This window comes from Lactuca sativa, chromosome 4, assembly GCF_002870075.4.
Source record: "Lactuca sativa cultivar Salinas chromosome 4, Lsat_Salinas_v11, whole genome shotgun sequence".
In the NCBI taxonomy this organism is placed as follows: domain Eukaryota; kingdom Viridiplantae; phylum Streptophyta; class Magnoliopsida; order Asterales; family Asteraceae; genus Lactuca; species Lactuca sativa.
This window is the reverse complement of record NC_056626.2, coordinates 74,997,499-75,007,616: the sequence shown is the minus strand read 5'-3', so window position 1 is coordinate 75,007,616 and position 10,118 is coordinate 74,997,499. Positions and strand designations below refer to the sequence as shown.

The window sequence follows — 10,118 nt, the reverse complement described above, 5'->3', positions numbered from 1 at the left end:
TATGATGATTTCGAAGTTGTAAGGAGCAACTCCACAAGAGATTTCATAAAAGGCAATAACATCATTTTCCATCTTGTCTAGATCATATTTTGTGGGACGATTCAAAGCTGGTTGACCTCCTCCAAGCCTTGTTGTGGCTCCATCAGTTTGGACAGGGGTAAGGACTGGAACGTGGGGTCCTTCTTCTATAGATCTCCAGACATCTCTACCAAGTCATCTGAGACATCTTTCCATCCTTTGAGACCAGTGATGATACTCATTTGCAACCAGTATTGGGGCTCAATTAGAACCACCAACACTGTTGGAAACATTCAGTGATAACAATTGTGCCATTTGAAATTTTTGTTTAGAAATGAGCTTTAGTGGTATAGAGGGCTATTTGAAAAATCAAAGTTCCAATTTTCAAAAAGCAACCACTATGGCTCTGATACCAATTGTTGAGAGAAAAACTTTGAGACACACTTGAGCAAAAAGGTTAGAACAAGTATATAGCGGAATAGTTAATCTCGAAGGATCTGTTAGCTCAACAATAATATTAATAGTTAGAAGTTAGTAAGTTAGATGTGGAAAGTAAAGTAATGTAAATGACAACAATTGTTATATCAAGAATACACGTAAGTTGATTCATAACTTGGAATGCATTCAAACCAACGTTAGTAAGTGAGATCAAACTTAGTGAATAAGTCACGAAGACTTGCTCCGAAGAGTGATTATAATCAGATATGTTGAAGTAAGAAGTGGAGAGTGAAGAGTGATAGAATGATAACTTTAGAAATTGTATTCAGATGAAATGCATAAATTATCAGTGATCAGGAGAGGTATACAATACAAGAGAATAAGTCTCTATTTGTAGAGACTTAGAACTACACTAGATTACAACTCTATAAGCAGCCGTGCAAGGCATACTGGATAATAGAGTGTATTACATAAAAGACAAATAAAGTAATCTAGATAATGACTGCGGTAGCTGACTCCGGGTGCTGATGTGGTTGCGGTAGCTAAGTTCAAGACGGTCACTTTCATGATTCAACATAGCCGATGACTCCGCGCCTTCCGAGCCTCGCCCTTCTGCCGCGTGTACTGAGCCTCGCATTGGTGCCAGCTGCCTTTCGCTCCTGCTGACATGCGCCTCTCTGTCCTTGCTTCGGATCCGACCCTCGCAAGATCGCCCCTATAAATAGAAGGCTTGCGAGATCTTCCGACTACTTTTGGAATTTTGCCATTTTCACCCTTTTTCTTATATTTTCACTATTTTGACATTCCCTGAAGCCCCGATATCAATTTTAGCACCTGAAACACGCCCTGAAGTGCCCGAAGACCTCGAGAAATTTATGTTATTGGTTTGAAGCCCTACCTTCGCAGAGCCCGGTTTTCACGAAAGCTCTCGATTTTAATAGAAGAAAGCTATTTATAGGAACAAAGTGCTGCACAAATTACTATTTTAACCCCCGGTTATTTCAAAGTGAGTTCAATATATAGGAACAATTGTATGTTATGTGTTATATATGTTATGTGCTTTTCCATGTTATCATCTCGTGTTATTATTTCTGCTATTTTATAGCAAGGCTATACCTCTGACCATGAAGTGGTTGACATAGGCATCACTTGGGTATTGGAATGTACTATTGACCATGAAGTGTGACATAGGCATCACTTTGGCTTCGGCAGTATGCTAAGATAAGGCTGAAAGCCTGAATATTCTAGCAAAATGATATTCCTGAGTATTTTCTATGCCAATTGTGCTGACGTTTTATTGATTGTATATCAAGTATGGAAATTCTTCTGCCTCATTGTTTGATATGGAAAGCTTTTTGCATGATTCACATATGCCTTTGTTGTTCCTTGTTCCTCCTTGCTTCTGCCATATTGAAGTGTATATATGGCATAACATTATATTGTATATATTATTAAACTCACTAAGCGTCACCGCTTATCCCTTTCAATGTTTAACAATTGCAGGAGATAAATAAGCAGTATGGTAGTATACTGTTGGAAGATTTAGAATAGTTTGTAATAGTACTTTTGTACTTTAGTTTATGTTTGTATAAATTACAATATCCTGGGTAGTTATGTAAAATATTAAAAATTAGTCGGTTTGTATCCAGTCTTTGTAATCAAACTATCAATGTAAAATATTGTTTTATAAATATGCTTGTAGCATGTTTTGGAGTAACAACTGTTTTCAATTATGAAAGCATAATGGGTCTTTCAATTAGTTTCTTTTCGGGATGAAAACCATTTAGACCATATATGTAACGAAAAAATGATGGTGATGTGTGTAAAACCAACTAGTTTTAATCTTACTAACTTAAACACAAAGAAGAACACACAAAAGGCAGTGTACCTATCGATTAGCAGTTTAGTTTAGGTAAGTAGGGTATCGAACACAGGGAACGGTAAACAATTAAAAGAAATGCTAATATTATCTAAATAAAACAAGTAATAGGAAGGGGGTTTCTCTAGTTTTGCAAGACTAGAAACTTACCAGCTAATACTTAGACTACTTAACTAAAAACTAGATAAGCAAAGATTCAACTAAATTCAATAACGAAGGGAACTTCTGTTTAGTTCAACTCAATGATCCTATGGTTGATATTATGGTAATAGTGCAATGGATTAATTCTTCTATTGGCTACCGATTCAAGTGATTAGATTCACGTTCGCTGCACTAATCCTTAGAGAACAAACTAACTCAAAGAGTGATCAGTTGTCTAATTTAATTTAATTCACTAGATTATTTATTCGGGTTAATTTAGACTTGTAATAGCTAACTAATTTGATCCTTTAGTTAACTTCTTGTTGATGGTCATCACATAAGCTCATACATGAATTTACCCATTTTTCTTATTAATTCTAGTTTCATGTTCATTAATCCTAGTCATATGATGAAGTGGTCACATAAGCATATGAGTTTGACAATTAAAAGATGTTCATACTATTTAATTATCTTCCTATTAACAGAAAAATAGTTATTATTCACACACAAGGTTCTTTAACAAGCTAAAATCAACAAAATCACCAACATCGAATTAATCCTACCATAAATCAAACCATAGTATCAATATTGTATCCCCAAACACAAGTTTAAGAGTTTTAGCTCATGATTGAGGTAATTAACAGCAATAAAACGAATTCTAATTGTCTAGCCATAATGGAAAACAAAAGATTAAGTAGAATGATGAGAATTTGCCTCAAATCTCCTTCGGAATTGGATTCTAGGTTGTATCTTCGTTCTCTAGGGTTCTTCTGTCTCTCCAATCGTAGCTATTTTCTCTAGAAAGGTTTCAGAATATCTAATGTTGATCTGAGAAGTTATCTTTATAGATGCGAAACGACTCGTCGAGTCCATTGCCGACTCACCGAGTCCATCCCTTGATTCTCGTACATGATAAGTCACGGAGTCTTTATCTTCTCGATTCTTCGATCAGACTCACCGAGTAGTCGACCCTACTCGCCGAGTAGGTGTTGTTTTTGGTGGTTTTCTTTTTTGTTTAATTCCTGAGCTCCCAACCGCTTCTCCTGCTTCCTTTTGCTTCCGAGCTTCACTTTTGGAACTGAAAACACAATTCAAACACTTTTAAGTATCTTTTGTCCATGATATGCAATTAATTAGCTAATAAATGATAAAAATCCATACTTATTATGAGGCTAAATATGCAAATATCAAAATACCCCACACTTGACTTTTGCTTACCCCCAAGCAAAACTGAATTTTAGCACATTAGAATCACATATGAAAACTCCAATCTAACCCAGCCATTATGCCAAGACCGCAACGCATGCATTTGTGTCTAAAAATTCCTAATAACCCCCATACTCCAAATACTCACAATCCTCATAAACATTTGCCCACTTATCCCGAACAATGCTCATTTTATGCATCCCTCCGAATCCATCCGCAGAAAACCTCCTATCCTCAAGGTATTTTTAGTTGAGCAACCCAAGCATACATAATCTAGAATTACAATTTATGATACCACTATGGAGCTCTTTGGAATTCTTCACTTTCTTGATAATTTGATCTTTGATTCTTGTGAATTCACCACCTTGTTTGATTTGATTTTTGGTATCTTCAATTTTTGAACTCTTGGAATTTTGATCTTTTGATCTTCACTTTAATTGCTCCAAAATTCTTCAAACTTTTCTTGCAATTCTCTTTTTTTATATGTACCTCACTTTTTTCACTCAAAATCCTACATGCTTAAGTTGGGGCGCTCAACTTCAACCTTTATTGGCTAACGATAATAATTTTCCTGGATACATTTCTAGTACACGATGCTAAACATATTGCATCCTTCGGGAAAAGCAATGTCGTGTTTTTGTCTCATGATTTCACTGGAATAAGGAAGCCACAAATGCACTAGAACGTATATAGGCTCAACTAAACATTTGGGTTTTCATGCAATCATTAACACAATTCTAACATGGAATCCTAATTACTTTTTACCAAAATTTTCTAAAGTAATTCCTAAGTCACATTTTTGGTATCAAGAATTTTAAAAATCAACCTAAATTAGGACACTAGGATTCTACATTTACTAAGACGACATCAACCCCCTACCCCACACTTAATTTATGCAATGTCCTCGTTGCATGTTATGCATGAAAAATAACAAACATGAAATGTAGAGAGAATTAGAACAAGCTCCCCTGGGGTAGCAGTGACTAGGTCGATATCTCTTTTCTTCAACTCCATCTTCAATTGAATTTAGACATGGAAACAACTCATCCACGTATTAGGCATCAAATCACATGTGGGCAGCTCCAAATATGCAGGAAAAATAGTGTAAAATCTTTAGGAATTGATCGGGAAGAATAAGTGGTCAAGTGGTATGTTCAACAGCATCGAATCAACAGTCTTCTTGGTGTAAAAATGAGTGACTCGTCGAGTCAGATAAACGAATCGTCGAGTATAGTCGCGGAAAGCTTCGAAAGTGTGAAAATATAAAGCGACTCGTCGAGTTGGTCAATTGCACTCGGCGAGTCGACCGCTGGGTGGAAAAATTCACGTTATGCACTTGTTCCAACTTTTGATAAATCTCAAGAACTTCCCATAACTTCTAGAATTATTCACTCATGTCCCTTAGGACCGGACTCGACACCTTAACTCTAACTCCGCCCTTTCTTGATTTTTTTCCCACTCTTTTCTCTTTTTTTTCCTTTCTCTCTCAAACTCTAAACCCTTTATGCAAGCATTCCTAATCCAAAATCTGAAAGTCATCAAGGCAAATAAAACATCAAGCATAAAAATAAAAGTCTTAACTAAAATTTCAAACACACCAAACAAAACAAAATTAAATTGAAATTTTTTCCATTAAACATAAAAAAAACTAATCATCTTCTTCCTCATCATGGCCATGCGCAGCCCCGCTTCCACCAGCTCCACTCCGCCTTGCATTAATGATCTCATCCCAAGATGGTATGTAGGGGAAGTTACCCCCGTCAATGTGTGGAATATGGAAATGGTCAAAAAGCCGCACGTGGGATTCATTGCTAAAATTAATACCCCTCGCCATTTGGTCTTGTAATCGCCTCATTTAGACATTGTACGAATCCATTGGTACTTCATCATTGTCCACCGGAATCACCGGCGGTTCCTCCTCCACCTCCCGCTCACCTCTCGATCTAACCCTCCTTCCCGGCGCCTCGGGACCGACCACCGAATCATCATGCGGGATAGCATACTGACCACCGCCATAATCTTCAATAATTCTTGCCCTCCAAAAAAGAATGGGATTAAAGGGAGGGGCAGGAATCATTGTCATCAAATTCCATGGACCTCGGGTCATCAACCCATATGAGTTGGCTAGCCGAGTCACGAACATGCCACCATTAATTTTGGAGGTTTTGCGATCCTTGACCGCGCCCTCCGACAAATAACAGGCCAAACACCATGGAATGTTGCAGAAGGTGTCGGGCGTGATGATACTCCAAAGATAAAATACGTCAAGGTTGGACACCTTGTCGTCATCCTTCCTTTGATTGATTGTGGTGGAGATAAGGCAGTGTATGAGACGGTGTGTGGGTGACCTAATGCTCCCTTCTTGAGCCGACTTCGGAATATATAATTTGTTGGTGATTGTGTTCCACCAACCCGTACTTGTAACACCGTCGGGGAACACCTTATGAGATTGTTCCAAGAAGGCGCGAAAGATAGCAGTAGTGACCAATGGTCGGTCGTAAATCCCCAATTGGCATGCAAGATCAATGACCGAACATTGATGGAATTCGCCCCCAAGACAAAAACTAAAACTCGCGGGGTGGTAGCAATCATCTCCTCCTCGGAAAGATACCGTGGAGAAAAATTCCCAGCAGAGTTCTCGATACACCGACTCTTGAATTCTGAAAACCCGGCTCCATCCATCACAAATAATTGTCTCCCCATCGTAAGTAAATTCCTTCAAAAGGTAAGGCGCCAACTCTTCTTCATACCGGACATTCTTCAACCAATCCCAGTCAACCCTATTAGGTACATAAACCTCCTTCTTCCTGACCTCAGCCAGCTTCTTTTTCCATCTTGTCATTGTTGAAGCAGATTCAATCGGAGGGAAATTCAACCAAGGAAAATCCCCTTAGTGTCCACTTGAGCTCTGCCCTCTTGAAAACATGGTCCCTGCAAAACCAAGAACACACAACCCAGAAAACACAGAAAATCATCAAAACAGATTCCATCTGGGTCCCCGACTGGACTCGTCGAGTCCATGAACGACTCGGCGAGTCGTATGAACTGCACGAGTCAATCGACGGGTCGATCGAAATTCGACCAAAAAACTTGAAATTTTTTTCAAGGGTTTTGTCCATCGATGTTCCTAAGATGTATTAAAGTAAGAATAACCATCCAAAACAACACAATTAATACAAAATCAAAACCCTAAAAATTCACTAAACTTCAAAATCGGGTATTCTATGAAATTGACACCTTAGAACATCTAAAAATCATGACTTTAACAGAATTATGGAAGAAATTAAGTACCTTTGTTAATAGAATTCAAGAATTTTGAAGAAAGATTGAAGAACTTGATGAATGCTTGAGAGAGAAAACAAGAGAGGCGTACGTCGAGTAAGGGGGGAAATATGATCTCATTACGGTTAAAAACCCTAGTTTTACCAGATGTAAAAATTATTTTGAATTAAAATTTTTTTCTGTAAATAAAATCGACTCGTCGAGTCAGGGTCAGACTCGGTGAGTCTGGTCGCGAATGTAAACTTATATGGGATCTGAAGTGACTCGTCGAGTCCGGGTCAGACTTGGCGAGTCAATTGCAAACAATTCAAAAATTATATCATTTTGTTAAAAAAATTCATTCCACCCTACACTTAGTCCATACGCACTCTCAAGCAGTCATGTCTGATGATTTAGAAGACTAGAATAAAATCCTAAAAACAAAAATCAAACAAAACTAAAACAAGAAAGATAAAAGAAAGCAAACTCTAATAACGGGTTGTCTCCCGCCAGGCGTTTCTTTTTAAGGAGTCGATAGCTGGACTCCTTCCCATCTATGTTTCTTCATTTTCCTGCATCGGGAATGGACGCCTAATCTTTTGTGGTTTATACTTTGTCTTGTAGGCGTGTATCTTCTTCTTGTAAGCCCGTCTTAATTCTTCTCTCTTTTTCCTCATAGTATCATCTTCAGCTGCATGAATTTCCCTTCTCCTCATCTTCTTCTTCTTTACCCCATTCTCTTGCACCCTATTTTGAACTCCTTCTTCTTTAAATTTCATTACTTCATAATTGGTGAAAACTCGGGCTCGAGGTTTGGTAATGAATGGGTGATCAACATCATCTCTCCTAACCCTTGCATTTTCCTCTTCTCCAAAGCTTGCCTCCTCTTCAAGTGGATTGTCTTCATCAGCTTGCATTATTGTATCGAGGCATGCTACATGAACGTGTTGAAAATCACCATCCATTCCTCCTTCTGCCGCTTGATCTTCTAAATATTTAGGTAAAATCTTCATGTCCAGAACATGCAGGCAGCTGGTAACAAGCAGATGAAAATCGTCCAAGTTGCTGAGATTTTCGAATGGACTCGTCGAGTCCATGAAAGCGACTCGGCGAGTTGGAGCGTAATCCTCACATCCCATCGTGTTTTCTGAATCGGTCCCTTTCAGCAGCATCTCTATCTCCTCCAAGTCTTTGTCAACATCATCAATTCCTCCAGAAGATAGCAAAAACTTACTTGGATCTTCTTCTTGCAAGAGTGCAAGTTCTTTTTGTAGTATTTCATCATCCAAATTAATGAATGAGACTTCTTCTTTTCTTCCTTCTTCTTGCTTAATCTCTGGTAGAGCTTTAAACACTGCTGACTCATCTCCTACCATTAATGTTAGTGTGGACTTGCATACATCTATTAATGCGCATGCGGTATTCAAAAATGATCTCCCCAAAATAATTGGAATTTCAGGGTCTTCTTCCATATCAAGTACCACAAAGTCCACGGGGAATATAAATTTATCGACCTTAATGAGGAGATCTTCACAAACACCTCTTGGACTAATAATTGTCTTAACCGCCAAATGGATCTTCATATTCACAGGCCTTGGCTCCGGTAAATTCAGCTTTTTGAAGAAAGAAAAAGGCATTAAGTTAATACTTGCACCTGAATCGGTCAACGCTTGAGTAGCAAGTACATTTCCAAATTGACACGGAATTATGATGCTTCCCGGATCGCCCTTCTTTTCGGGTAGCTCACTCATTACTATCTCCGCGACTTCAACTAAATCTTTTCTAGCAGCAAAGAGGCCCTTTAGCAAGTTAAAATACTTGGGGTGTTTGAAGCATTGTTTCCACAAATGGAACGTTGACTTGAAGGGATCTAACATGCTCCATGAAAGCTCTGTATGCTTTAACCTTTTCAGCAGGTATGGCTCTGATTGGGAATGGCAGAGGAGGGTTGTAAGGCTTTAATGAAACATCAGATTTATGATTAGGGCATGGACTCGTCAAGTCCATTAGAGGGACTCGGCGAGTCTGGTCGGTTTTAGCTGGACCCGACTCTTCTGTCTTTTCTGTATGCACCTTGGAGACCTTCTGTGCAGGGGTGAAAATTTCTCCATAGCTGGAGGTTACAGCATTCACATTCTCCATTCTCGGATTATTCTCGGTTGTACTTGGAAGTTAACCCGGTCTTCTCTCGTTCACTTGATGTGCAAGTTGTCCTAGTTGTTTCTCAATGTTGAGAATAGATGCTTGCTGATTCCTTAGCATATTTCTGGTCTCTTGTATTGCAACATCATGATCATTGTGTCTTTTTTCGAACGCAACTATGAATCTTGTGAACATCTCTTCTAAATCGGCTTTCTTTTCCACAACCGGTTCTTCCTTTTGATAAAATTCCCTCTTTTTCTGCTTGTATTTCTCTTCCTTTGCCCTTTTATATTCTTCGTACGGGAGCCATTCCTTCTTGGGTTTCCGCCAATTCTTGTCGTATCTATCGCCGCTTGATTAGAACACTTGAGCTTTCTTGTTTCCATTTTCATCCAAGTCACAATCCTTCGTGAGATGAGGCCCTCTACAGTTCTCGCATCCAACTCGAATAGCATGGATTGTTTGATCCATTTTTATCATCCTTCTATCTAAACTATCGAGCTTAGCCATTATCGCCACCATGCCATCTACCCCCCGACTTACTTCATTTCTTAGGTTGTGGTATTCTCTAGAATGCTTAGAGAATTCTTCAATTAATTCCTTGATTACTGGGGGCGCCTTCTTTGTGATTGGGCCTTGCGAGTCGAGCAATTGCCTTGTGGTGACATTAACTCCATCATAGAAGATGGAGACCTCTTGTTGGCTATTAAGGTCATGGTGTGGGCAATTTCTGAGAAGACCTTTGTACCTTTCCCACGCCTCATAAAGAGACTCTTCGGGTTGTTGCTCGAAGTTGGCAATGACTTTCTTCAACTTGGCTATTTTGGAAGGCGGGCAAAAATGGTCTATGAACTCTTCTTTCATTTTAGTCCATGTGGTGACCGACCCGGGAGGAAGTGACTTGAGCCAATCCTTTGCAGCACCCTTGAATGTGACTGGAAGCATACGAAGTAGCTGGGTCTCGCGTGGCACATTTGGTACATTGAAGTAGTCAGCCACATCATTTACTTCATCTAGGTGCTTGTAAGCATCT

General features: G+C 39.0%; 1 non-coding gene across 1 annotated transcript; it reads left to right on the top strand.

Moving 5' to 3' along the window:
- The first annotated feature begins 9,794 nt into the window (after positions 1-9,794).
- LOC111886861 (small nucleolar RNA R71) lies at positions 9,795-9,901 on the top strand. The gene has a single exon (XR_002848585.1). It is a non-coding gene; the product is annotated as a small nucleolar RNA R71 (small nucleolar RNA).
- The last annotated feature ends 217 nt before the right edge of the window (positions 9,902-10,118 follow it).